The sequence below is a fragment of the Cygnus olor genome, chromosome 10 (genome assembly GCF_009769625.2).
Source record: "Cygnus olor isolate bCygOlo1 chromosome 10, bCygOlo1.pri.v2, whole genome shotgun sequence".
In the NCBI taxonomy this organism is placed as follows: domain Eukaryota; kingdom Metazoa; phylum Chordata; class Aves; order Anseriformes; family Anatidae; genus Cygnus; species Cygnus olor.
This window is the reverse complement of record NC_049178.1, coordinates 19784685-19811690: the sequence shown is the minus strand read 5'-3', so window position 1 is coordinate 19811690 and position 27006 is coordinate 19784685. Positions and strand designations below refer to the sequence as shown.

The 27006-nt window shown below is 37.9% G+C and overlaps 1 long non-coding RNA gene across 1 annotated transcript in view; it reads right to left on the bottom strand.

The window, feature by feature from the left end:
- The window catches only part of LOC121075612, a 32664-nt gene extending 8527 nt beyond the window's left edge, over positions 1 to 24137 (bottom strand). The window contains exon 1 of the long non-coding RNA XR_005823071.1: positions 24092 to 24137. This is a non-coding gene — a long non-coding RNA (uncharacterized LOC121075612). The remainder of the gene's footprint in view (positions 1 to 24091) is intronic.
- Positions 24138 to 27006: the final 2869 nt, after the last annotated feature.

Here is a 27006-nt window from a genome sequence, read left to right as displayed (position 1 = left end):
CAAAGAAGAAGAATACAGAGTACCCACAGGAATATTCTTCACACAGTCAGAAATCCATCTGAAAAAAGGAAAATAAAAATATTTTAGTTTAAGTGAGTCTATATTTAAAAAAGAAAAAAAAAACAACCCAACTCATCACAAATGTTATCATCTGCCTGAACACACCTGGGATATAGATTTTTCTTAGAAAGCAGAAAAAGGGCTGCAAATCCATTCCCCATGCCCTATGCTGGTGGCCAAGCCCTCTGCTTTCTTTAGCTATTGTAGCTCAGAAAATCCTCCCAAAATGGGCTCTAATGAAGCACTGCCAGCTTGCTTCTCCCTAGGCAGGCTCCTTGCAGTCATCTGAATTGTTTGCTTCTAACTAGTGCTTTCTTAAGAATTCAGGAGTTGGTCTATAATAGCGCTGCTGATGAATCCACTTGTCCTGCTCTGCCTTCTTCCCAAATGGTATCCAGATCTACTTCATTTTGCTTCTGCAACACCACGAGAACTTTCCTGGCGTATTTCCATCAAATGCTAAACAGCAAAGAAATCAAGTCCCCAGCAGGGAATTTACCAATTTTGTCAATCCTGAGTGACATTTCTAACTATAAATCTGATATTGCTGTGCTGTAAATAGGGAAGAACAGACTTGTTAAGGCACAAGCCAATACTTCTCTGAAGGCAACCAACTCCCCACTCTTCAGCCCCATGTCAAATTCAAAGTGCGGACATGGGGCTATGACCCATGCTATGAGTGCTATGAACTCTCTTTTTCCTCTAGAAAATGAAAATAACAGATATATATATATATATAATCGTATGGATGTTTATAACCCCCAGCTTTACTGGTAAAAGCTAACAGAAATGTTTATGTGTGGATCTAGACATTGTTTTGGGACATCATTTTTGGTGAAACTTGGTCAAGTTCTGCAAACATATTTAAGTTAATAATAGTGATGGACCACCCATAGATAAAAAGTTACTCAGTCACAAATGTCTGGTTTATCTTGATGGGAACATTTTTTTCTTCACTGTGGGTAGATATAACTGACAGAAAGATGTAGGATAAACAACAGGAAAAACAAAACAAAACATTTTATCAGGAAAGCCCATTAAGCAGTAAAATTTCCATTTTAAAGCTGTGGGATTTATATCATTGGGAATTTCAAAGGACAGTTGTGGTGTGGTTAATCCTATCTCTGAGTGGAATAAAATAGATGGCTTCTTGAGGCCCTTCTACCTGCATTTTCTTCGGTTCTGGTGATCTCAATTTTATATCTCAACCATAAGGCTATGGCTCTTCAGAGGAACTCTTTTCCCCTCATATTTCAGAGCACCATTTCATCCCCAATAGGAACGATAAGGTTGCTGACATCTCAAGACATAAAGAATTGCTGTGGGATAGGAAATAGCCTTTTTCTTATCCATCTGTATCTAGATTGCTGGGTTTTCATCTCTAAAAAGTCCGTTTTGACCAAAATGGCTTAAGTGATAAAAATAGATAATATGTTCTTATCTTTATGTCTCCATCTTTCTATATTTCTGGTGAAGAAAAAAAAAAAAAAAAAGAAAAGAAAAACTCTCAGAGCAATTGTTGGGATCAGATCAGGAAAACATTCTGGCCACACAGCTCCCACTGCACCCATGAATGTTACTTTGCTAATTAGGAGAGAAGAAGCTTGAGTCTTGTACTGAATTCAAACAGTAGACACGTTTTTGAAAAACAAAACAAAACAGGAAATCTGCTCATTGCAGTTCAGCATGGCTATTTTTTTTTCTTCTTCCTTTTCCCCCATCTGTAAAGAGCTAAGTTTTCCTCTTGGCACATTTTCCCTGATATCTATAGCATGTAAACCTGTTTCAAGGAGCTCTGGCAATGGACTAATACAGTGTGATAGAGTTGTTATCCTTTATTCTGCAGCAGGTTTATAAGTAAGTAAAAACGATTTATGAAGGACACTGAAAAGTAGATGTCTTTCTGCTTTTTACTGAATGTGTAAACGGAGGAGCAATCCACGAGCACAGACAGGGCTGCATGCACTGCTAATGTATTTACAGCCTAATTTGCCCATGGAATGCACAGACACAGGGAAGTGATGAATGCAGCAACGTAGTAGGAATCAAAGGTGTTGAAATGTGGTGTGAAGAAAATAATCAAGAATATTAACTTAAAATATTTCTATAACAACATACGTCAAGGCACATATCAAGAAGTCACACTTTTTTTTCCAACTGAAAAGAAAGGAGCAGTCAGGTTTATCCCATAGCATCAGTTTAGTGCAGGATTTGTTTCAGCTTCACCTCTGGACTAAACAGATCTCTAGCACTGAAATAACCATTCATCCTTTCCAAGCTAAATGCTCCATGTAGATTTTTACTTTAATCTTTATGAAAAGGATGCATTTTTCCCATCAAACTCACGCTGAAGTTTCAGCGGGAGTCCTTATTGGCATCAATGCTATATAGGCTAATAGTAAATTTCATAATTGCTTATAAAAATAAATGTATTTTCCACAGAAAAAGTAGATTTTTTCTTGTTGTTGTTATCTGGGAAACTTCTAAAACCCTGCTGCCATGAGGACAGAATTGGCTACGGACAAGGAAATTACTTCTCTGTGTGTATCTGTAACCTACTGTTTCCCACAGCACATGGAGCAGGAACTCACTTCTAAGTCTCCATTGCAACACGAAGGCAACCTGAAAGATCAGGAGCCTGGAGGGTAATTAGCACAGCAGTGCGATGGGGTTTGTTTGTGCACTTATAATTGTTCTATGAAGCCTGCATGGTAATTTGAAAAGCATTTTTTAAATGGATGGTTTTAAAAAAATTGCGAAGACATTACTGGCTGGAAAAGACTAATTTACTTCAACTACTGTAACGCAAAATTGTCAAACTTCTTCAAGAGGCAAGGGCTCCATTTCTTCATTGACCTATGCTTCATCTAATCAGGATCTGGTGAAAAGCAGTCTGATGTACTGGTGTGTATGTTAATGATGTTAATGGCTGGTAAATCAGACTGGACCTGATTTTGCCTTATTAATGCTGCATCCTCACTATGGCCTGGATTCAGGTGCTCCTGTGCATGGGCTGTTCCTCGCATCCCCAGGGAATCTTCTGCCATCCTCGTTCTCACGATCCCATGCAGTTTCTTCAGCAGTTCTCCACCACCAGCACCTTCCCATGCCTCCTGCAGGATTCATTGCTCTGATTTCTTCCTCAAACTTCTTCCTTGGCTAGAAGCTTGCTCTTACTAATCTGTTTCTTCTCAAATTGAAGCCTCAAGTTCTTTATTTTAGAAGGAAATTTGACCACTGTAAGGAAACTGAGCGACAACAGCTGGCTGATCAAATATACATAAGGAAGAATCTGCTGCCTGCTCTTTTATAGCTCTTTTTCCTGTAGTCATCATCCAAGTCTCTTTTTCCCTGGTACAACATTATAGCATATTACATGACTTGTCTGTCAGCGGCCTCGCCTGAAACACGCTCTCAGCATTGAACTGCTCCTGACTTTCAGATTGCTGTTGTTCAGCATGGAGCATTGAGCAAGATGTTTGTTAATCAATAGGTTTCAGATCTATGACAACATACAAAAAATATCTGGAGAAATAATAACGAGATTGAGCTAAAACCAAGTTTTGCCACAAGCCAAAGAGCAGCACTCAGCTGTCCTGTCCAGATGCAGGGGCTGCATTTTTAGAGACTCTGCCCTGCTGTTTTTCACAAATTCAATTCTGATGATTTCTCCTAAGAAAATGCTCTTTCGTGTGGGGTGCAGAGGATGAAGCAAAATTTGTCTAACTGCTAGGCTCTTTATCCTCTCTCTGCAGGATCTGATGATCACATGTGATGTAAGTAAACAGTTTAAGAGGAAAGTGGATACTCCACATTTTTATCCAGAACGCAGGATATTGCAATAACATCAAACATTCCATAAAACCACATTCAACACTGCAGTATGTCCTAAAAATACCTATAATCTACTATAACATAATAAAAGTATTCTTAATATTTCTTTGCTAACGAAGATGGAAGAGAAATTTGAAGACATCGCTCCAGGTTGACTGTGAGTTTTGCACCACTTGAATCAATTTACATTATCCCAAATTTAATGTACTGTATATGCATTAATTTAGAAAATTGAATGCATCAGAATGATGAGCGGTATAGTAACTCACTTTATATGGTAACTGAGTTACCTGAAAACCAAAATTATTTCATATTTCCAAGTAAAAATAATCTGCACATTTATGGCTCTTAATGACTAGATCAAGTGGAAAAACTGAATGCATATCCATCAGGAATAGTATGCATAGTTAATTAAGTTTGAAATAATAAATGCCTGATTTCTACAGGATAGAGTAAACATCCAATTAAAATAAGATGCAGTATACACTTTTCTTTCTCATTAGTCAAAGCATAAAGCATTTTAACATTTCCTAAATAATTTACTTGTATTAAAATAAAGTGAAATGCTTAAAACATTAATAGGGTACTTTACAATGCTGTAGTCAATAAGTTGCTATATGAAGGTAATGTAAATAATTTATGTCTCTATTCAACAGCAAGAGTCTGCAGTTCTCAGCAGAGCAGGGTCCCACCAATGCGAGGGAACAGGCATCTGGCCAAGCCATGCTAAAATTGCAATTAAACCCTATAGACAGCAGCAAAACCTGTTGGCAACGTCAAACTCGGTGACCCCAACCTGAATGCGGGGAATGAACCACCCTGGCTCACTCTGGCAGAGACCAGGACCAGCCCCTCAGCAAGTGTAGCTTACACCATGCTGTGCCCTGTCTGCTGGGGATAACATAAAAAAATGGGACAAGCGCTTTTTGAATGTGCAGGAAGAAAGCCTCTTAACCCAAAGAGTCCAAAAGGACTGAGGAACAGGTGCCTCCTGGTGTGTTGCTGAGCTTCCTCCATAGCACTAACTGGCGGATCTCCACAGCACATCAGGAGGTAGCCTGAGAACTACAGGTGATCTCTGACACCACCTTACTTGCATCATGTGATCCCCTTAACTGCATAAGTGGTTTATTTCTAAAATCATGGATTTATAATGCATTTGATCAACTTCCATAAGCACGTGCAGTGTTGACACAGCCCATGTGTGCTGGACCGTAACCCTTCCTGGAACTGCAGGCAAGGGCAGAATTCTCAATTTTCTAAAGCCAGATGGGCACAAGTGGTTTTAAAGCTGTGAATTTGAATAATCTGGGTTATGATACGCAAACGACAGCAGGCGTTTCAGCTTCAATTTGCTGCTAAAAGTCAAGGTATGGATGTTAAATCTGGGCTCTCTGATTAAAAAAACACATGTACTGACTATCCAAGGAGATTGCTGAATCCAGTGAATTAGGACTGCAGTACATTACCAGTGAACACATAATAGGCCTGTGCAGCTAAACTAAATTAACATATCTTTCCCATAGATCATTTTGCAAAGTAGAAGAAATTTCCCTGAAATGTTTTGTTACATACCTATAATAAATAAAAATTAATTCCATAATAAGAAATTATTAAATACTGTCTTTTATCAAGAGATATAAGTAACATCCTACTAAAACTCAGAATTATAGCTCAGATAATATATAGAAATGTGGCATTTGGCTGGGACAGCTTTTAAAACGTTTCAAATGTTAGAATCACTTCTCATTAAAACTGTGACAGAAACTGAGAAACTGGCATAGTGCCTTTTCTTATATGTACATTAAATCATGCATTTCACGGCAAGCTTTTTACATTTTTTCTGTTTATAGAAGTCATGTACAATATCTTCTTTGAGTCAGACCAAGATCCATCTGTATAAAGGGAGATGTGTTTGCCTTGTAAAGAAGAGAGTTTTAAAAATGTACTGCCCCCAGAATCCTTCATTGCACACGCCCCTGGACTCCCTGGGGCTGCCACCCAAAATGGCCGCTCCGCTCTGCTCCCTCTTCCGTTCCCTCAGGGCTTGCTGTGCTGCAGCACCTTTTCTTTACTAGTTGTATTGTTATGAGAAGCTGCTCTTATAAAATGCATTTTTAGGACCTTTTGTAAACTGAGTAAGCAAGGCAAAGAAATTAAAACCAGGCTTTAGGCCTGAAAAGACCTTTACCCCAGGGAACAACTCATTATTTGAAAATAAGATGATTAGCCCCAAACAAAGCAACTCAAGCTGACACGTTCTGTCTGTGGTCTCTGGGGCCTCTGTCAGGTGTGGGAGGAGGCAGCATGAACCATCCCCACCGCCCTCCACACAGCGCCTGCTCTCCCCAGGCTGTGCGGCCTTCCCACGTTCGGCACCACAGAGCCCTACTGGAGGCAAGACCACGCTTTTCCTCACGATTATCACGCACCTTCTTAGCAAGACAAATGCCAACTACTTCTTCAACTTCCAAAAGTAGCCCATGGCTATCTAAAGGCAAGGACCCACTGCCACCATCTGTGCCTCGCTTCTTTCTAAAGAGTCTCATTTCCATGGCAAGTTTGGTGGAAGCCTAAATTAAATTTGGGACCTAATTTTAAACAGAATCTCAACCTCCTGAGTAAACAATAGATGGAACCTGCCTATTAAATCATTGTGTTTTAATTAAATTCTTTGCAGCTTGTGAGTGCTTTGAACTGAGCTAGGTGAAAAATGCATTGTAATTTTAATAGGGTTATATTTTGTGCTAAACTCACATAGAGCGGTGACACAAGAAATATGCTGTGTTACCACAAAATAATGCATGGTATTTTGCTGATAACTGCACACTTGATACATGACAAGGTAGCTTCACAGAAGAAACAAAGGCAACATGAAGTGGGCTATTTTCAGTTAGAGACTTAAAGCTTTGAAAACACATGAGCATTTGTGGTACTTGCTGAAGAAAAAAAGTAAATATTCGTCATATTAATGATTCAGGCTTCACTGAAATCTGAGGGAAATCCACCTATTGATTTAAAAGGCTTTTGGATCAGGCCCTTAGTGTGTTATTGAAAAAATAAAATAGAATAAATAAGAAATTCACAAAAATGAATGAAAGAGGCAAATATGGTTTCTTTCAGTAGTACGTGAAATAGTATTGGACCTGAATGAAAGAGATACACAGAAAAATACTGGCAAGTTGTTTTTTTTTTTTTGTTTGTTTGTTTGTTTTTTTTTTTCCTTAAACAACACCATGAAAGTTAGGAAGTTGATTTAAAAAAGAAAAAGTTGTAACTTTAAAATGACCTCCAGCACCATCACTGAATATCTCCGCTTCTTTATCACAGCCTTTGCGAAGCTATCTTCCCACAATGCTACTGGCATCATAAAGTTTCCCAGTAGGAAATATGACACACTCTTAAAACATATGTCAGAGATTTCCAGAATTGCAAACATGGTATTTTAGATGGTGAGATTCCTTTCCTCATAAAAACATCTTTAAATTGTCTGACAGAGAAAATTCATATCAGGAATAAAAACCTGGCCCCAGTGGAGTCAATGAGAGTTTTATGCCTGATGCGAGTGGAACCAAGATTTCATCTCTGCTTTTTTTACAGTTATTCCTATATGTAAGTACATGCTGATAGTGTCAGCATCTGCCTCAGCACTGAGTGAGGATGAATCAAAGGGGCCATGCACATCCCCGAGATGGAGCCCTGCGGCACCACTCGGTGCCAGGACTGTGCTCAGCTCCCTGGCTGGCTGATGGGTGCAGCTTCAGAAACCTGGAAATAAACAAAGCAGGAACCTCACACACTGACATGTGTGAGTGATGCTTAGAAACCGTGATATATAATGCCATAGTTGATGGGTTTCTGCTTGTAGAGACCTGATTATTCCACTATGGATAGTGGCTTAAACAAAAGAACAACCAGACAAAAGAAATATATGTGCAAAGTCCAAGAAGCAGGCTATTATTTTCAATGGAGTATTTCTTTTTTCTTTTCTTTTTTTTTTTCCTCTTTTTTTTTTTTTTCCTCTCCCTGGCATTAGCTGCAGTAAAATGAATCATGCAGAGCAACATTTTTCACAAACCCCAAACATCCTACATTCACATAAAACTGATGTACACCAGGAACGTTCACTGGGCTGTAGAATGGGAACAAAGAGGGCTGCAGACATACAATTTGTCATCCTGATTTTGTATAATAACAGGATATAAGCATATAAATGGATAGGTTTGGCAGGTGAAAAGGAAAATTATAGGGAGAGGGGAATATTGTAGCTAACTCAATAGTGGCCATATTGCCAATAGATCCTTTTGCCATTTGACAGCTGTCTTACGAAAGGGCTGAAAAATCATGTTTACTCATATCAACCTGATCTCTCTTTTGGTTATTTAGGATTCTACATATTCCATGAAAAACAAACAAACGAAAAACCAAACATTTTCAGCTTCTAACTTCAGCTGAATTACCATGAAATACACATATTTGTATGTGTGCTTCCTGAACCTTTGGCAGTAGATGTGAGTGATAAGGTACTCAGGTTGGCTCATTATCTTGCACATGAGTTTACAATGTCACATAAGAAAAGTGACTTTTTCTACAGAGAGACAGGAATGAGCAAAGTTTAATTTTTCCAGCCTAATATCACTATTTCTTTTAGAGATCAGTGGGTGGTCAGTATGCAAAGGATATCAGCGAGCCAGAGAAAATCGCTTCTGTAGAACAGATATGTAGAGAAGCCCACGAGGGCTGCCCTCTCTACCAGCGCGTGACAGAGCCCAAGCCCACATCCCTGCAGACATGTGCTGGGTACAGCAATGCGAGAGTGAGTTAAGGAAACGCTCAGTAAATATCTGACAGATTGCTGCTGCCGCTTCTTTTCTTTAGGGCTTGTTTTGTACTGTACCGAGAAACTTGTAATACTGGACTGAGCTGAAGTGGTGACATTAAACTAGGTCCTTGTGCTTCAGGCTAGGTCTAGTGTTTCATCCAAAATGAGATCATGAATAGTGCTAACTTTGTTGTTGACAGACCTTTCATTCACTATGAGCAGGTGCTTGGGGCAGTTTTCTTATGCTGACCTGATCACTGGCATTTGGGGTAAGAAACTTGGAGAAGGGAGTGTTATTTACTTTCACTCCACTGAGATGGCATTTCTCTGAGCTATCTTCTCCCAGCAAGATAGGATTCAGAAGAATGAAGGATATTAAGTAGTGCAATAGCATTTCATTCTTTGATATTTTTTTCTTTATATTTTCCAGAGTTTTGTTGAACAGTTCCTGTGTCAGGGAAAGTTTTTTAAGGGGTGTTGACCAAACTACTGATTTTGCAGTCTCAAGTGTTCATACATGTGTTATGGATTTTAGACATTCACGTACCTGACAAGTAAATGCAGTCAGGTAGATTTGATGCTTATTTGAATTGAACTGGCTTTAAGTGGAAGAACAAAACTAGTGGCTTAAAAACCTTTCCTCTGTATGTGATTTATCCATTAGGCTAGCTGAAAGCAGAGATAGCAAGCCAGCCAAATACATACATATATATAGAGACATAAGGTCAGAGAAAGAAGAAATGTGAGGTAGCTATTACAGAGGGAACAATTCACGTTTGTAAAGTACCAAGTATAAGAATAATGGATGAACTCAACAAAAACCTTTAAAGCATCAACAGTAACCTCAGCAATAGTTTAGCCAGCTTATACTAATGAACTCAGAGTGGTTCACCTCGTAATAAATGGATAATGAGTATATAAGAAATTGCATACATTAATATCTTTTAAAGTTTTTTTTTTTTTTTTTTTTTTTTAAGTAAATGGTTCCTAGACATCTCTGTACTGAGAAATGGTGGGACAAGAAAGCATACACTATACCCTTATTGATCTGTGTGGAAGTACAGGAGTATTTTTGTGGTAGGTAATTTTACTTAGTAAATATGTTTGTTGGATCCAGATCCTCTGAAATTCTGTGTATGGACGCTACTTTAGCTTGATGTAGTTTTAAGCATATTTTTATAAGTCGGAGTATAACTTATTCTGAGCCTTCTTTTCTATTTACCCATACACACTTCTTGTAACTGCTGCCAGCAGCAGGTCAATGGGCTTTCACCTCAGCCCACAACCAACAAATCCCATATCTAACATGAGAGTAAGAAGTAAGGTCTGCCAGTGGAATGTCCATATGAAAATATATTTCTAGGGTAAATTTAGATTAGATATTAGGAAGAAATTCTTTACTATAAGGGTAGTGAGGCACTGGAACAAGTTTCCCAGAGGAGCTGTGGATGCTTCATCCCTGGCAGTGCCCAAGGCCAGGCTGGATGGGGCTTGGAGCTATCTGGTCTGGTGGAAGGTGTCCCTGCCTGTGGCAGGGGGTTGGAACTAGGTGGGCTTTGAGGTTTCTTCCAACCCAAACCATTCTATGATTTCTCACACATGAAATTTAACACGTAGGTCAGCATCAAGTGAAGTGAATCCCAGTGTGATGGTGTGAAGTGGGAGTTTCCACAAACAGGTACCATAAGTTGTTTTTGAACAAGTATTGGGTGAGGCATGGAGGCAGAGAAGAATCCAGCATCAGCAGCCTCCAGAGGTGCACCATGAGAAGCCTCAGTTCCAGAAAGTGCAAAAGCACTAAACCAGATTCCTATAATTTAATATATCTGCCAGAGTGTTGATGCTAACAAATTTGAAGAGTACCCATGGACTTTCAGTAGATTTTTGTAGTATCTATGCTTTCAGTCAGACTTTATTTTCTGTGCAAAACTGCCAAAATAAGTGCTAGATTCTGAAACACAGAATAAGAAATTTCCCAGGGAGTTATCTGAAATAAATATTACAGAGTTCATTTTAACAGAGTTAATCCACCCAGAAATGGATAGCAGCAGATATTTAATCATGGCATATCCAGTTTAATCACATTTAGAATCCTCTGGAAATTAAGCTTATACAACTTCCTTAATTTAGAGGACAGTATAATGCTTAAGTATTTAATCTCCTTAGGATTGATATTGGACTCAAGTCTTTTGCAGAGTTTCATGAATAGATATAGCACTCTCCTCATGTTAGAAAACTTCAGAAATTCAAATTAATAAATCATCCATTTCTGGTCCCAACAAGATAGTGTCTTTTTTTTGGGAGGGGGGGTGATGGAGGGAACATCTCTGTATCCTCAAATTTATAATGATTTGCTTTTGGCCTTGAATATTAGGGCTACTGTACTCTTGTTGGGTCCCCCTAGGGAATGGATACTCCAACATGATGGTTCTTTTCTTTTCGTTAATTTACAGCTAAATTGAATAGTTTTAGACCTTCCCAACACCCTCTGGGGAACATTTTTATTTCAGTAACTTTTATCCCATGCTAGAATTCCTGTAGCATTTTAAGCTACAGGTTTATGCTAGTGAGATATAGTATGGATATGACAGGCCACAAGTTATAAATCATCCATTGCTTTGATTTTGTTTAGCCTACCCTGAATTTCCATCCTGCTATTAATTTTATCAGATAGTCCTTACAATATTTTACGTAAAATGCCTTGATTCTGGTAATTTATTTCCAAATGGCTTCAGAACAATATTTAGCCCTGCTCTGTTCTTGTTTCCAGGGAAGGCTCTTAAGTCAGAGTGATTGTTGTTGATGGTAAGTGATGGAGGAATATGGCAGTTGTAAATACAGTATGATTTCTCACCCTTTCCATTTTCCTAATGAGAAACCTGACTAGCCCACAGCTGCTTATGTATACTTTGTATAATGGGGAGCCTGCAGACTGCACACACCATCCACCTCCCCCTGCTTGCCAAGAAGCGTAATTCCTGTAACAGCACGAGTCAGTGCTCATTTGCAAAAATAGCTTCCTGAAAACAGCAAGGCTGCACAAGGCAGCTACTACTCATCAGTATGAATAATATGTTCAAATATGGATCCTAAATTAAAATAGCCAGTGCAAAGAACAAAAATGAAAGTACTGAAAATAACAAACAGAAGCAAATTAATAGTAGTAAAAATATTCACTAGTAATGACTTATTTTCCACACCAATCCTTCAATCAGAAAAAGTCATTCCAAATGACATGCATCCAGGGCTCTAACACCATTCTAGCATTGAACTATATCTCATAAAATAAGATGACACCTTGTCTCAAGATGTGCTTTAGTAATATAGTATTTGGAGTTTTACACCTACCAATAATTTGATTTTTCTGAATTTATTGATGAAGAACGGGTTGTAAATTCCATGAGTTCTTTCACTAAAGGATACAAAATATTTCCCACAACAAGTGTAGGGAATAAAATTGAAATAATAAATTTCAAACTCATCCAGGCAGGCAAGTTCAACACTAAAGTAAATTCATTGGCAGATTTACAATTAAGTTCCATATGGAATGGAAATTATAATTATAAACACCCTAGAAATGCTATAGCAGCTTGTATCTTGAAATCAGCAGGGAAAAATAACACATATTTAGTTTCAATAAAGTCATAATTCCCAATATCTTCAATTACCTGAGAAGAGTGGCTTAATTTAGAAGATTCTTTGTGAAAGGGGGGTTCTGTTTAAAATCAAATACTTCTGTAAGCAGAAGGGAAGTATAAACCATTTCATTTCACAAGAAAGAGCTGCAAGCCTCACCTCCAAGAGTATCTTGTTGCATGATGCTGGTTCTGCAATGCTCAGCCCTGCCCATGCTGGTGGAACACTTGTTGCCCAATATCAGGCAAGGCAGCCCAGGAGGGCAGTTTTGATGATGCTTGCGTGAACTGGCCCGTTATTAACCTCCCAGAGGTGGATGTGGGTTAGCACAGAACCAACTCCACTGCAGCAGTTGCCATAGTACAAGGCAAGAGTCTCCTCTGAGTATTTTACTGCACTTTGATTCTTCAGAGCATGTTTTGAGATAATTTGCAAGGATTAATTTGTTTCTTAATTCTTAGCATGTGAAGCCCCTGCACATCATAAGCTTTCCTTGGCTGTTCCCTAGCCTGTAGGGAGCTTACTGCTAGCTGGAGTGGCTTATCAGTGCCCCAACATGAAAAATGATGGAAACCTCTTATGAAACAACTGCTCTGGCTTTGGCTGTAATAGTTTGGCTCAGATTTGATTTTCTTTCTTATCAATGTTTTATCAGAATGACTACAAAGAGTCACTAACCAAACTGTGTAAGTCTGTGCTCACGCATTTGTGTTTATAGGAGGTGCTGAGATGATTCCTGCAAGGCTCCAGAATGCAAAAAAAAATATCAGTGATTGTGCTGTGATTTGCACACTTCTACAGCCCAGTAAAAAACAGTGGAGCTGCATTAATTCACAGAAATTTATGCAGTTGGTCTGGCAGATTCACATTTGCCTTCCATAAGAACCTCAGCTCACACCCATCCAAAGATAGAAACTTCCAGGATTCACAGCAGATAAGTTTCCAAATTCTGATAGTGAAAACAAACCCTGCAACTGTTCTTCAGAGATTTTGTTGTAGTGATTTGTTTATAGCTAAGATTTTCTTAGCAAGTTGGCTGGATATGGCCAATGGGAATATTTTTAACTCTTCTTTTAAACTGAGTTTTTACTTAGCTTGGAGAATCTCAACAGACTTAATTTGCTTTGAAAATAAAGCTCCTACCATGAAAAAATGAGTGCTGTATCCATGTATGTTTTTTAATGGACGGATAAATTGTTCATAAATACACCTGAACACAGCTTCAACTTGGATTCAGAGCATCAATAAAGCATTTCCCCTTTTTGCACCAATGAATTTTTTGCCATGGAGTAAGGATATGAAATTCACCTTGTATGTCTCAATGTCATGTTAGACTTAAGTTTTACATTTAAACATACATTAATCATTAATAAGTATTTGAGTTTTGGTTGAAATACTTTCTTTGAACCATACTGCTTCATGAGAACTAAAAACTGTTCAGAAACATTAATTTCAACAGATTTTTATTTGAAAAAAATCTAAGAACCAGTGTTTCTCAGCTCTATCCAGCTGGAAAGGATGAATTAGAAACCAGTTTGACTCAAAAGGGACATTTAATTCAATGTCACCTTGCAGAAAAAAACTTTTATTATACATTTGAAAGAAAAGATTTTGAAAAGTCTGCCTTTCCAAAGGAGTGGTCATCCTCCAGCCATTTATTTTGATTAAACCAAACCTATCTTTTCCAAATGAAAGTGAGGCCTTTAATTAAACTTAATATAAAATCACTTTGAATAGCTGACAGATTAGACTAAAAAAGTGGGGAAGCAGTGAAAAGACTTTTCTTCACCAGATTTTTAGATGATTTCAGTAAATATATATTAATCTTTCCAATGAAAGGATGAAACTCAAATTGCAATAGATCTGTACCAGGACTTCATTAACCATTTACTCCTCTCTCTCTCTACTGTTGGTAAAGATGAAGGAAGAATAGCTTCACTGAGTTATGTTGTAAAAAGCATAGGAATTTACTCTTTATTGAGAAAAAGGGGGTTCTCAGTTTCCAATTATTTTGAGTTCATGCAGATACACTTTATCTGCAGCAGTACTACCAGCAGTCTATTCATTCTCCTCTTTAGCATAGGGATTATAGATTATGCAGGCACAATCTGAAGTAATGGTGAGGTGTTTTTTGTATTTCCTACTTTAGTCATGTATATTACTCCCTGAATATTTAAATAATTCATTAGTTCAGTGCTACCATGTTCTGGACCCATAGAAGCCAATGAGAACCTTTCATTTCAAAGGGTCAACATTTCACTTCATGTCTGTAAAAGCACGTGAATGGAACTATTGTATGGTTCTGAATCTGCAGTGGAAAAGACTCATTTGGCTCTTAAAACTGATGGAACATCAAAATAAAGATGATTCCTTTAATTAAGGAATTTTCCACTTAATTCAAATAATTTGCTGTACAAAATATTATTTAAAACTGAATAATCAAAGTGTGTCTAATGATGTGAGAAATTTTTACATTTAATGACAATTTACACATTTTTGACAACATTTTTTATATCAATATCAAACCTTTCTAAGCTAGTTGCAGATCTGTGCTAATTTTTTCCTTGTTACAGCCCTTAATATAGTATGCACACTTTTTACGGTGTTCCAAGTTGCTTCAGATATTTTCTTGAACAGGATAGATTATTTGCTGACATATAAAATACACAAATACTGGTGGTTTTCATGTTATGAAATCTGTGCACATATGCCAAACCAGAGTCTGATTTTGAATGTCTTCCTTTTCCTTACTTACAAGGCTGGATTGTCTGTACACTACCATTAGACTCTCAAGAAGCAAGTCCTCTTTCAATTAATATTTCAGTAGTTGTAACATTTCCTGGTTTCACAGCAGTGTCAAACTCAGTGTTTCTTGCATGGGAACACAACTGGAAGTGCCAACATGCCAACATGCTTCTGGATGATTGCTTCCTTGCAGCGCAAGAGCATTTGACAACCATGCAGGTGAAGTAACAACAGCAGTTGGTTAAACAATGAGCAGAACAAACCATGAGATTTGCAAGTAATTATTGTATCTGATTGGCAGATGTCTGCAGGCCTGCCATAGAGAAGAGCTAGATATTGCCTAATCAGCCACCTAATTATTTTTTAAAAATTTTCTAATAGAAAATTGTTTTAATTGCTTCCTAGAAACACCCTTTTTTATCTGGCAGAGTTATCAATGGTAGGAAGAATTAGGTTACAGTGAAATTCTGGGCTGTGAGGTTTAAGGTATCATTTTGAATAGCCCCAAGACCACATAAATATCTTACTGCAATTGCATGGATCCAGGATTAACTGTGGACTACAGCTGGAGTAGCTTTTTGTGCCATTTAGGGGAAATCATGACGCTTCTTTCCTAGATTCTAATCTAATATGCTGTAAAGCATATTCACAAGGGACAATTTAAATCAAAGGGAAAAAACAGAAAAACTAGTAGAACTTGGTTGCCTTGACATTCTATCAAAATTACTTTGCTCTGTCCACCAAAATGCAATCTTTTCTCCTCACAGATCACATATAATCCCTTATCAGTGTTACCACTTCCCTTATTTTGCTGAGTCTTCTGGCAAATTCTACATTCTAGTATTTTAGATCCCGTTATATTTTCTGGGTCAGCCACATGTCTGTTATTATAATATTGTACTCATCCTTGAAAACGTATAGCTCCAATTCAGCACTTTCTGTGCTCCTAGCATTTGTTTAAAGAAGACGGAAAGCATGCAAGAGAGCACATACATGCCAAGGACAGATTTGCTTTCCCAATCATCTTCTGCTATATATCTCATGGTACTTTTCATTGTTAAACAATTGATGCATTACCTTGAGAAGTGGCAAGTTACCTTGGACATTTAGTACTCTTCCTATCAACACAAAACAAGAACTAAAAAGATTGACCTGATAATTTTTCCTATTAGTAGTATGTCTCTCTCTTCCTGCACATGAGACATGGAAAGTTCAAGGACAAGGCAAATGACTGCAGAAATTCTCTGTGAGTCATTCGAAGTACATACTGGTAAAAAGCAAGAGACAAAATGGATCATCTCTTTGAGGCCAACTCCAATTCTTCAACTGATGTTTAATAAAGCCCTATCATCTGTCAGCTTCACTAGATATGAATTCTTATAGTCTAAGATAATATTCAGTGTAAGAAATAACCATAATCCTCTGTAATTAGGACTTTAAAAAGAAAAGAACCCTTCAAATTTCACTTTGCTACGAAGCCCTTGTGCTCTTCATTCTGTTTAGTGGTAATGTTACAACAAGACCTTGACTGACATATGGGGCACTGACTGGGGTTTCTGGTAAAGGCAGAAGGAATTATTTTCACTTAATGCTTGAATAAAAATATCATACATGCTTTGGATGATGGATGGAATTGAGTTGTTTCAGGTTAAGCACTTAAATGTTGGATCACATCTTGTAGGTACTGCTTAAATCTCATTAGTATAGCAAAGTTTCACTTGGTAGTGGTACATTTTTGCCCCAGTAATTTCAGGTCATAACATGTAAAAAACAGAAATGGTTTTGTTCATGTCTGTTCCTGTTCACCTTAACTTGAACAATAAAGTGTATTTAAAAAATTTAGAAATAAGGGAAGCAAAACCATTACAAGCAATTGCAGGAGAAAAATTTTATCCTGGAAATTATGCTTTGCTATTAAAATTAAAATATTATTTGGAAGGAACAAATCAAGAGAAAAATCACAGTAGACCAGGTCCATGATGGAGAGATTCATTTCTCAAGAATAAGAAAAGCTGCAACTGAAGCTAGGACATAATTAGTATTCCTATCTTGAAAGCAAACAACAGTTTTTGCTCATGGCTTCAGGCATCCCCTATGGGCTGGATGCCCAAAAAATTAAGACTTATGCCCATTTCTACCTCAGGAGTAGCAAGCATGAACACTACTGTTTAGGGTAGATAGAAAATAAGATGAGCTAAATATTAACATTTAAAGAAAACAAAAACCACAGGAGACCACTGATGGTCTCTTTAGCCTACTGAGTACTTTAATGGAGAGATTTACATAGTCTGAATGAATCACTGTTATTTATTGCCTTAGAGCATGATAATATAGTATAAGAGGGAAGGGCTGAGGACTTTGTATTTCCATTCTAGCATTTCTCTTCCTCAACAGTTGTAAAAATTAATACACTGAATCTTGGCATTAAAGACTCATCAGCAAGCAGAGGCATCTAGAAAAAGGAAAGACAAATATATGCATTTATAGGTGAAGAATAGTCCATTCATGCCACTTATAAATGTAAATGTCAATGTCAAAAAAGTCAATGGCAGTTGCTTGTAAAGAATCAGCTTTTCTTAAGAGCTCATTCTTTCATCAGCTTCACAATGCATTAGCCAGACATTTAAAAGCATTAATCTAGCTATTACTTATGAAAATCTGTCCATTTGCCACTGAGGCATAAAGCAGGAATTGTTCAATAAGAAGGTGATTTTTTTGTTTAATCACCCTTTTCTGACCTCAGTGACATGTCCATTTCCCGCAAAGCACTTATGTATGCTAGTACTATAGATATGTGTGTAAAACCTATTTTGGTCTCTGAATAGAAGTATTTTGAAGGTTCCTTTTCCTAAGCTGCAGAAGTATCAATAGCTGTACATAGAACAAGACCTGTTCTTGTTGGAGGTTTGGCAGCAAGCACTATGTCCAGGAGTAGACAGAGGCAGATTGGGGTTGCAAGCACCTGGCTGGTCCATGCACAGCAGTAACACCCTTGGGCAATGCCAGTAGCTCTGGCTTTAGCTTCTACTTCTTACTGCTTCCACATCCAAAGATGATTCCGCCCTGGCTTGGTGTAGAAAAGCAGCACAGATGCTGACTGACCCCATTGACACACCCATGGAATGGTTTCAAGGAGAGTTTCAATGGGTACCAGGGCTGAAGCAAGAGGGTGTGAGAGGGTGAATAGGAGACCTTGCTAAGAGTCTTGCAGGTGCCACCCTTGGTATTACCCCTCACCAGCATTCAGTACCTGAGCCCTTGACATAAGTATGGGCAGGACAGTCATAGAATGGCTCAGGTTGGAAGGGACCTTAAGGATCATCCAACTCCAACCCCAACAGTCCGGCACAGGCTTCTTGGGACACTTAGATTTTAGTGCCCATTAATGCATCTTCAGCCCTGTTCAGCAGCACAGCTCATTAAAGATAGTACAGAACTAACATGATGCTTGTCCCTTTAAATATTTTGATTGCCTATAGCTTCACAGTTAAGATATCAGTCGAGTACACTTTAATTAGCCCAGAGGAAATCACAGTAGGGATGAAATGAGTTGGGTTGTTATTCTTCTGATTTTACTAACAGCAAATAAAAGCATGTAATTAGCCTTTTTTAAGGCATTTTCAGGATCTTAAGGTTATCATAACTGTAAACAATAGTATATTTATCTAATCTGGCACTTGAAGTATATTTTAACTCTGAATAGGAAACATTAAAATTACAATTGGTCTACAGCTTTTTGAAGAATTATGTATTGGTTGAAATATGCAGTTTAGCAGTAGTTGCAGGGGAGAAATTTGAAGAAGGTTTTCAAGCAGGAAATATATTTCTTGATTTGTTTTGGCGGTGTCAAAATATTCCTTTAGCAAAAGTAAAAAAATCTTTTGTTTCTGTTTATTCCAATTCATTTATATTAAAATATTAGTTTGAATAATGCATTGGTATGTATAATATTCCATAATTCATAAACTCTGAAAGACTAAAATTTATTAACATAATACTCCAAATAAAATTTTAATCACTTTGAAATGATGCAATTTTTGTATAACTGAAAAAATAAATTTAGCAAATGTTTAAGATTTCTCCAGATTTTTCCCCCCGCATCAAAATTTCAATGCAAGCTCCTAATCAGCCTATTCTACCCTGCTCCTGTAACCTGAATTTCAGATGAACCCTTAAGAACTTGGTTTTCCCTTTGGTTATACTGATGTAAATCAGAAATTGTTCCACAAATTTACATCAGTATGGTCAAAGGAAGAACTGAATCAAATATACTGAAATATAATTTATTAGTTGTAAAGCTTGTAAGAGGAAGTTTTCTAAAAGAAAAAAATCCCAAAGATTCCACCTTTTGAAGAGTCTTCTGGATAGATTTGAAATCTTTTTGGATTGATTTGATAGTGGTTTGTAATAGGAATTAAAGTAAACATCAATGGGAAACCACTGCAGTATCAAGCAATTATTTTATGGGAGATATACATACTATTATCATCACATTCTCCATCAACTGGAGAGATAGCACACATGATTAGGGTCTGTTCAACAGGGTAAGAGCCTTTCTCCCAATTTCAGTGGAGGTTAGGTAAAGTGGGATGAGAGGAGTTTAGATGGGTTACTCAGCATCAGCAGTAAATGGATGGGATTATTCACTTCCCCTTTAGTGAGAATGTGTTCTCATAACTCCTTTACACAGGAATTTGAGATTACCTTTGAAATTCTTCACAAGTATTATGAATGAATTTGCAGATCATCCTTGGGAACACTGTAGGAGTGTCAGTTCTTACTGGTGAGATCCCAGGAGATATCAAAGTGACTCGTGGTAGCATTGAAGCTGACCCCGCAATGAAAACTGTCCCTGCCCTGAGCATGATCAAGCCTACAGCAAGAGCAGAGGTACTGGAGAAAGGGGCATCTTTAGGAGGGTTAAATGCCAAGAAAGTTTCTTTCACAAGAAATATTGGTTTTCTATTTTCTAGAGGAAGCATGGTGTAAATTAAGTCTCTGAAGAAAAATTATCACTGGAGTTCCTTAAAGGGGAATATTGTTCCTTTAATGGAAAAACCCTCTGTCCTTAAAGAATCCATATTACAAGCTTAATGGGACATGGAGAATGGAGTGCTGATCTCCCACTGGGTTCACTATTGGTTTTTGTCTTTGCATTTCATCTGAACCCTCTACTGGATTGCACCTGGCACTGGCCTTCTATCTGGGGCACAGCAGGAACCAGCAGCTGCACCTACTGGGGCATTCACTTCTGAAAGACCCAGGATTGTTAAAATACTTAGTACATTACTATTAATCACTGCAAAATCAAGTGTATCCATAGAACTCCCTTCTTCCATCTTGTACGCATCAGCATTACATATATCTATATTTACTGACTGTACAGTGATTTTTACTGTTTTTAACCCCCACAGATACAACACATCCATAGCTGGATGAAGCATTCATCCTCATTTTGCTGATTACAGGTGAAAAAGTCTTTATAGTTTAGATTATCCAGAACTCTTCCTACCACTGATTCACACAAAACTTTCTCGTTATGTACAACCCCAGCAGTATGTCTTACACACTTATTGATTGCCGAACATCAAATTCTGAGAGAAGAACCTAGTGAACTTTTTTTTTCTACCTATCACTAATCTTTTCTGGACAGATTCAGTAAAAACAGTATTATATTTTCTTCACATGTAAAATATTTCTTACAATAACTGATAGCAGCAAGCTTGAAAGCCTCACAAGATTGAGTTATCTAATTACTTTCTTGCAAAACATCACTAAGTTTCTGTTCCATCAGCATATATTGATACACCATGGCTGATAACACCCACAAGCCTGCAGAGCATACTCCGCTGTATAATCTTAATGCTGCAAATCATTATAAAATTCCTTTGTTTGCTATGTAAAAAGCTGCAAATATCAAACTTTTTGACTTAGCATAGAGAAAAGATAGGATGGAGTACTGCTGTTATCCAAAACCACAAATGCTCCTCAGAGCTTCTGGAAAATCACCCCCAGAGAGGACAAGATGAAGGCATCAGCACTGAAGGGGATTTCCAACTTCAGCAGCTGAGACCAAGTGCTACACAAAGCCAAATGAGATGATAGCTGCAGTGAGCCCGTGTCCAGTAGAGATTATGCAACACAAACTGATATCAATAGGAAATCTATAGGTTTTGATTTTTATCATTGATGCAGCTTCCCAGTGAAGCATTCTGTTTTGCGGCACTTGCTTTTTAAATCTGTTCTCAGCAGATCCAGACAAAAAAGCTAAATGGACATCAAATATCAATCTCCCCTTGCCAGCAATGTATTGCCAGCCTGAACATCTATTTTAAGTCAGAATAATGAGAACATTTAGCCCTTTCAAGTTCTGGTTTTACTTCAACTAAAGCAACTACACATCAACTTAATGTCTTTCTTTATTCAGTGACACAGAGGTCACTGCTGTGAGATTTATTTGATTTCACAGTTTGGCTAATTAATTTGCTCATTCTGAGCATACACCATCAGCATTGCTTCTGGAGTAGTACTACCAAAGCAACAGATTAATTTACATGGTACAGTGCATCCAGAATAATTATTACCCCACAGAATTGTTATTGCTCAAAATCTGAGGGGAGAGGGAAGTTTCCTGCTGTGATAAAAGGGCTCTGTTGTGGCTTTATCAGCTGAAAACTATGTGGACTAAATTGCAAAAGAAGTTCCTTGCTAATGTTGAGCAACACAAATATCCAAAAGCCCGTGAAAGTGTTACAATACCAAATTTGTTTCTCAAATTTCATTCTTATGAAGTTACATTAACAGGCTCAAAATCCTCAGGCCACACCCATCCAACAGTATCAGCAGCCACTTCACATATCAGTGCCAATTAACACAACAGCAGCCTTCTTACCACTGAAGAGTGTTGCTCACCCCCTGGTTTGGGAAACAAGTTATTTATAAAGATATACTTGAAAACTGGTAGGAGCACAGGTACAGACAGGAAATTTTAAGGAGACTGAGAGATTTATAGCACCTTGCTTCAAGATAATTAACTAGTTTGAATTCTGGATGATGGATTGGCCAAGAAGGCAGCAGCTTTTTTCCCCGCCCTGTGACAACTGATCCAAGTTCTCTAGTTCTTGGATATTTATTTGCTTTGACCAATGTATTAGTTCATTTCAGTAAGCTGTGAGAAGCAATCTTTCTTGACTTCTTGTTGGACATCTAATTCCTACACCTCATTCCCATTTCTGTAATCTTCAGCAGCCAAAGCAAAGTCCAGATTGTGGATGGAGAGGCTGGAGTCCCAAAGGAGAAGTGTTATAGGTGGGAGATCAAGTGTTAGGACAGATCTCACTAACAATAGATAGTAAATCAAGTTTTAAGTCTCCAGAGTACCAGAGGAATATGTGAACAGCTGACAATTTGGATGAAGTAAAAAGATGTCAATAATTATGCTTTCCTAATTAGCCTTGGGAAGGACTTGAATAGCTGTCATCTACACAAGTGAGCTAAGAACAGGTTAAGACCATTAAGTCTTAACAGGTAATTGGCAGACCAGATAGCATGTAATTTGCAACCAATTTTAAAGCACTCACATTAGCACAATGCTCCACACTACTTCTGATTTCCCCAGGTGACAAAACAACAATGTATTGACCCAAGCATACATTATATTTACCCTTGCATCCCATTCCTAGCTTCTCAGAAGCAAAGATAAGTATTTAGAGTAGAAAACACTAGGTTGATGGACGGCTCTAGTCCTGCAGGCCTGGGAATACAGACAATATACCTAAAGAAGTGTTTCTAGTGCAAGACGTTCAAACTGTTAGCAATGTGGGAGGTTTTCATGGCCTGTATGAACTTTGAAGAAGTCTTCCAGGATATTCTTATGATAAAAGAGTCCTTCTTGTGCACTAAAGGAGCCAGCCTGTGATCCCTTCATCTCACAGAAAGGACATGGCCTATGCTGTGACAGCCTGCATCAAGCAGACAAGAGTTTTCCGTGTCAACAGTTCTTAGCCACAAGGATGAAAATAATAACTCTTGGATGTCTTTTAGGGATTGCAATAGCTATGAAAGTTGCAGGACAATGTCAACAGAGAAGCTGCTGCTGCTACAGACATAACTCATTGGGAGAGGTGATGTGGGTAACAAGAACCTTCAGCAGAACAGGTTAAGATAACCACTCCCATTTCTTCTCTCCCCCTCCATTTTGGGGAAGTTGCTAAGATAACAGCATAAAATAAACCAAGAGCATCCTGGAAGAATGTTTCTTTGATATCAGGTCTTCATGAAGTACATTGGACTTGTAGTAGCACTAGAAACTGTTTTCTTCCTGATCGGTGGAGCTTACGCATCTACACCACAGGCTTGAAAAGAGGTTATTTGCAAGCGTAACTTGTCCTATTTTGACCCCGTTCATAGGGTCAAAATAACACTATGCATTTACTTCAGAGGATTTTGAACTCTATTTCACTACTATGATTTAATACTGCCACAGGGAAATCTACCAATCATTGCACATCAGAAAAAATGCAGTGGTGACCCCATTTAAAATGAACTAGTCAATTGAATTGAAATGTTTGAAGATTAAGAACACAGAAATTTATTAACATTACTTAGATGTCATAATACTGTCTGCACATAATGCTAACCCTGCAAATAGATAAAAAGCATTTGCTCTGCATGGAATAGGTAATGAACCTTTCAGTCAGATCTTCTCTATAGCTTCCAGTAATCTTGATAGCTTGAAACACAACTGGAAAAAAACTCTCTGCTCTTGGGCATAAATGACCAAGTATTTCCCTGACACCAATGGCTTAGAACACAGTGGCCCACAGGGAAAGGTAGCTGGGTTACTCAGAGTTTGTATCTATTCTATATTATGCCTGGACCTTAAGTATCTTCCTCAAGCTCTTTCTCAAGACTTCAGTCCCCTGCTAGGTTCCTTCCATCTCCTAGTCTCCAGTAATTGTTGAACACAAGACATTCACAGAAATTGCCACCTACCATGCTTTCCAAGTGCTTCCAAGGTCTAACAAACAGCCTGTTCTTGCTTCTTTTACCTAGAGAGTCAAATGAGCAAATGTACTTGCTTAAATAGATACCAATGGTTTCAGCCCACAGGTTCAGTGTGATTTGACAAAATTGAGGTGAATCGAATCACCTGTGTAACTCTGGGTTTCCAACAGTAAAATGAAATTAAAACAGTTGTGGTAAATTTAGAGTATATATAATTATAGCCACATGAAGATCAATGGCAGGCTATACCCCAAAGGACCAAAAATGTCACAGATACAGACATACATATATATATATAGGTGTATTTATATCAATACACACACACACCTAGACAGTATATTATCTATGTATGCGCATAAACATATATATAACATTTATATATGTACTTCTATATATATCTTACTATTTTTCAGCAGATTAGCTTCACAGAGGCAGCAAAATGAGCGGTTGTTCCTCCTGATAATTTTGTTAACTGATTGCTTACAAATACGTCCCATCCACTTTGCTAAGGACCATCATTAGACTTAACGCGGATTCTAAGGCTTGTCATGTTGTTCATGGTTCTTTGCTTTCAAGTAGTTCGCCCGCAATAGACGTTCAAAATCCCTGAATGCTAGATATAAATACCATATTGTAGCTGCATGAACCTGATTGAAAATATATTATCTGGTAATGGTACATGGAGCCTATTTCGCATCTCTTGTGTTCTCAGTCTTTCATTTGAGATCAGATCAAACCAAAAGCTGTGACCATTGAATGTAAAAGTAACAGACTGTAGAATGAAGTGTGATATTGATCCACTGCCCAAAGGATAGGTCCCACTGTCACAAATGGCATATATAGCAGTGTTGTACACAGTACTTTGAGTATATAACCTAGGACTGGGGCTGCAGTTATGGTTGGGTTAAATTACTGGGGCAGAATTGCTTAAAAAGTGATACAGTGCTATGCAAAAGTCAGTTCTGTACTCAGAGCTGTTGCTTCTGTTTACCCCCTATGTATTTACTTCCAAGAAATTTTCTTTTCGCTTAAAAAGAGCTGAGTCTTGCTGCAGGTAAGGCTGTGAAGCCTATACTGCCATCACCCAAGTGTCCTGGTAGACAAGAGACATGGTAGCTACAGACTGTGCAGTTTGAAGTAGTCGGCATCTGGAAGAGCAGCATAAATGCACTTTTTAAAGAAGTCTGCACTGCACATGATCTGGACCTCTGCACTGCAAAGGAGTGGAAAGTCTGCAACTGTTAATTTGGCACTTCATGGTCTGAAGATTACAGTAATACCAACCAAGAATGTCTACAACAATTCATGGTTTGCAGATTATATACGACTTACAGAAGATGTGTCTGCTGCTCTGTCTTGCGTGAGTTCCGTCATTTAGTGACCCACTCCATTTTCATAGATATTTCTATTGGGCAACAAAATATAAATTTTCTCTTCCAGTGACAATCATCAATATAAATGTACTATGATTACCAGACCACTTATACACTGATCATAAAAATACAGGGGAACTAAACTGTATACTGAGCATTACACAAACTGTATACAAAGCACTGTGCCATGTTTTTATTTGCTTGGTCTATTCAAAGTGTGGAAGAATATGAACTGAGTGCCTAATTAAAATGAAGTGAAACTCATAACAGTTTATTTGCACAGCAGTGCATTTGCCACATTAGTCATTACATTGCATTCAGTACCTTACCGTTTAGTTATAGTACACAAGAACTGCCACATAAAATGAAGTGTAACATGTTCTTTCTTTTATTTTTGTCCAGAGCCTTAACCATCTGCTTTATGGGGCTTCATCAGTTTACACATCATGCTACTAACTGCAATGAAGCTCTAATTGAACATGTGCTTTAAATAATAAAAAGGATCCATGCTTTGTAGCAATAGGCAAAACTTAAGTGATTTACTTCTGATAACCATTCTACACATAAAGTTATTCTGGTCTTACCTTTTAATGAGTCCAAAATCAAGAATGATAATGCCAGTGTAAACTTTGTTCAGTTTGAAATTGTTCTTGTAGAGCCTTTCAACTGGAGGTGGAATTGCAGACTTGGGATGTTTAAGTATATACATATCATATTTGCAGTATTTAAACAGTCTCCTCACTGTAGAGTATTTGGTTTTAGCTAAGAAAATTGCCATTCATCATGGCATATATCAATCTAGTAACACAGAAATGGAGGAAAGTGGTATATCTAAGTACAGACAGAATGATCTGCTTTTCAGGAGGACAAAGTTCCTCTGGTTCCTTTTTGGAGGTGCAGAGGTTGTACCCACAAGATGACCTGAGGAACCAAAGCCAAGATACAGTGCTTATAAGTCAAGGTTATTTGAAAATAGAAGCTAATGGCTCAGATTTGAGCCCAAATGCTGCATGAAAGTAAGGGAGCAAATGTGCATCAATAAAAGTAAAGTTGCCATAAAAAGTAATGTTGCCCTTGTAAAAATTCACATGTAGCTATACTTATATGTGAATTACTGATTTGATGAAAGTCAATGTGCATCACGGCATGATCTAAGCAGATAAAATTTTGATGCTTGCATCCTTAATATTGCAGGAAGATACAAGTCTGGGATAAACTTCATTTTCGGTTGTATTTCTGGGATTATGCACTTGCAGAATATAAATAAGCAGCCTGTGTAGTGAAATCTAGCTGATATGCTGCTTTGTAGATGACAATTTCTACTCAAGTGAAAGTTCACAACATTTACATTTGCCATGTAGTGGGTACCTACATTTTATGGGGAATGAGCCAACAAAGTGGGTGATAACGTGTCTGCTGTACAAGACTGGCTCCAGTACAGGTTGCTTACATTGCACTTCAGGGGTCAGCCTAGTCCAGCATGTGGGCACCAGCAACAGTGAAGTGGCAAAGTTTTTACATTCCCTTCTC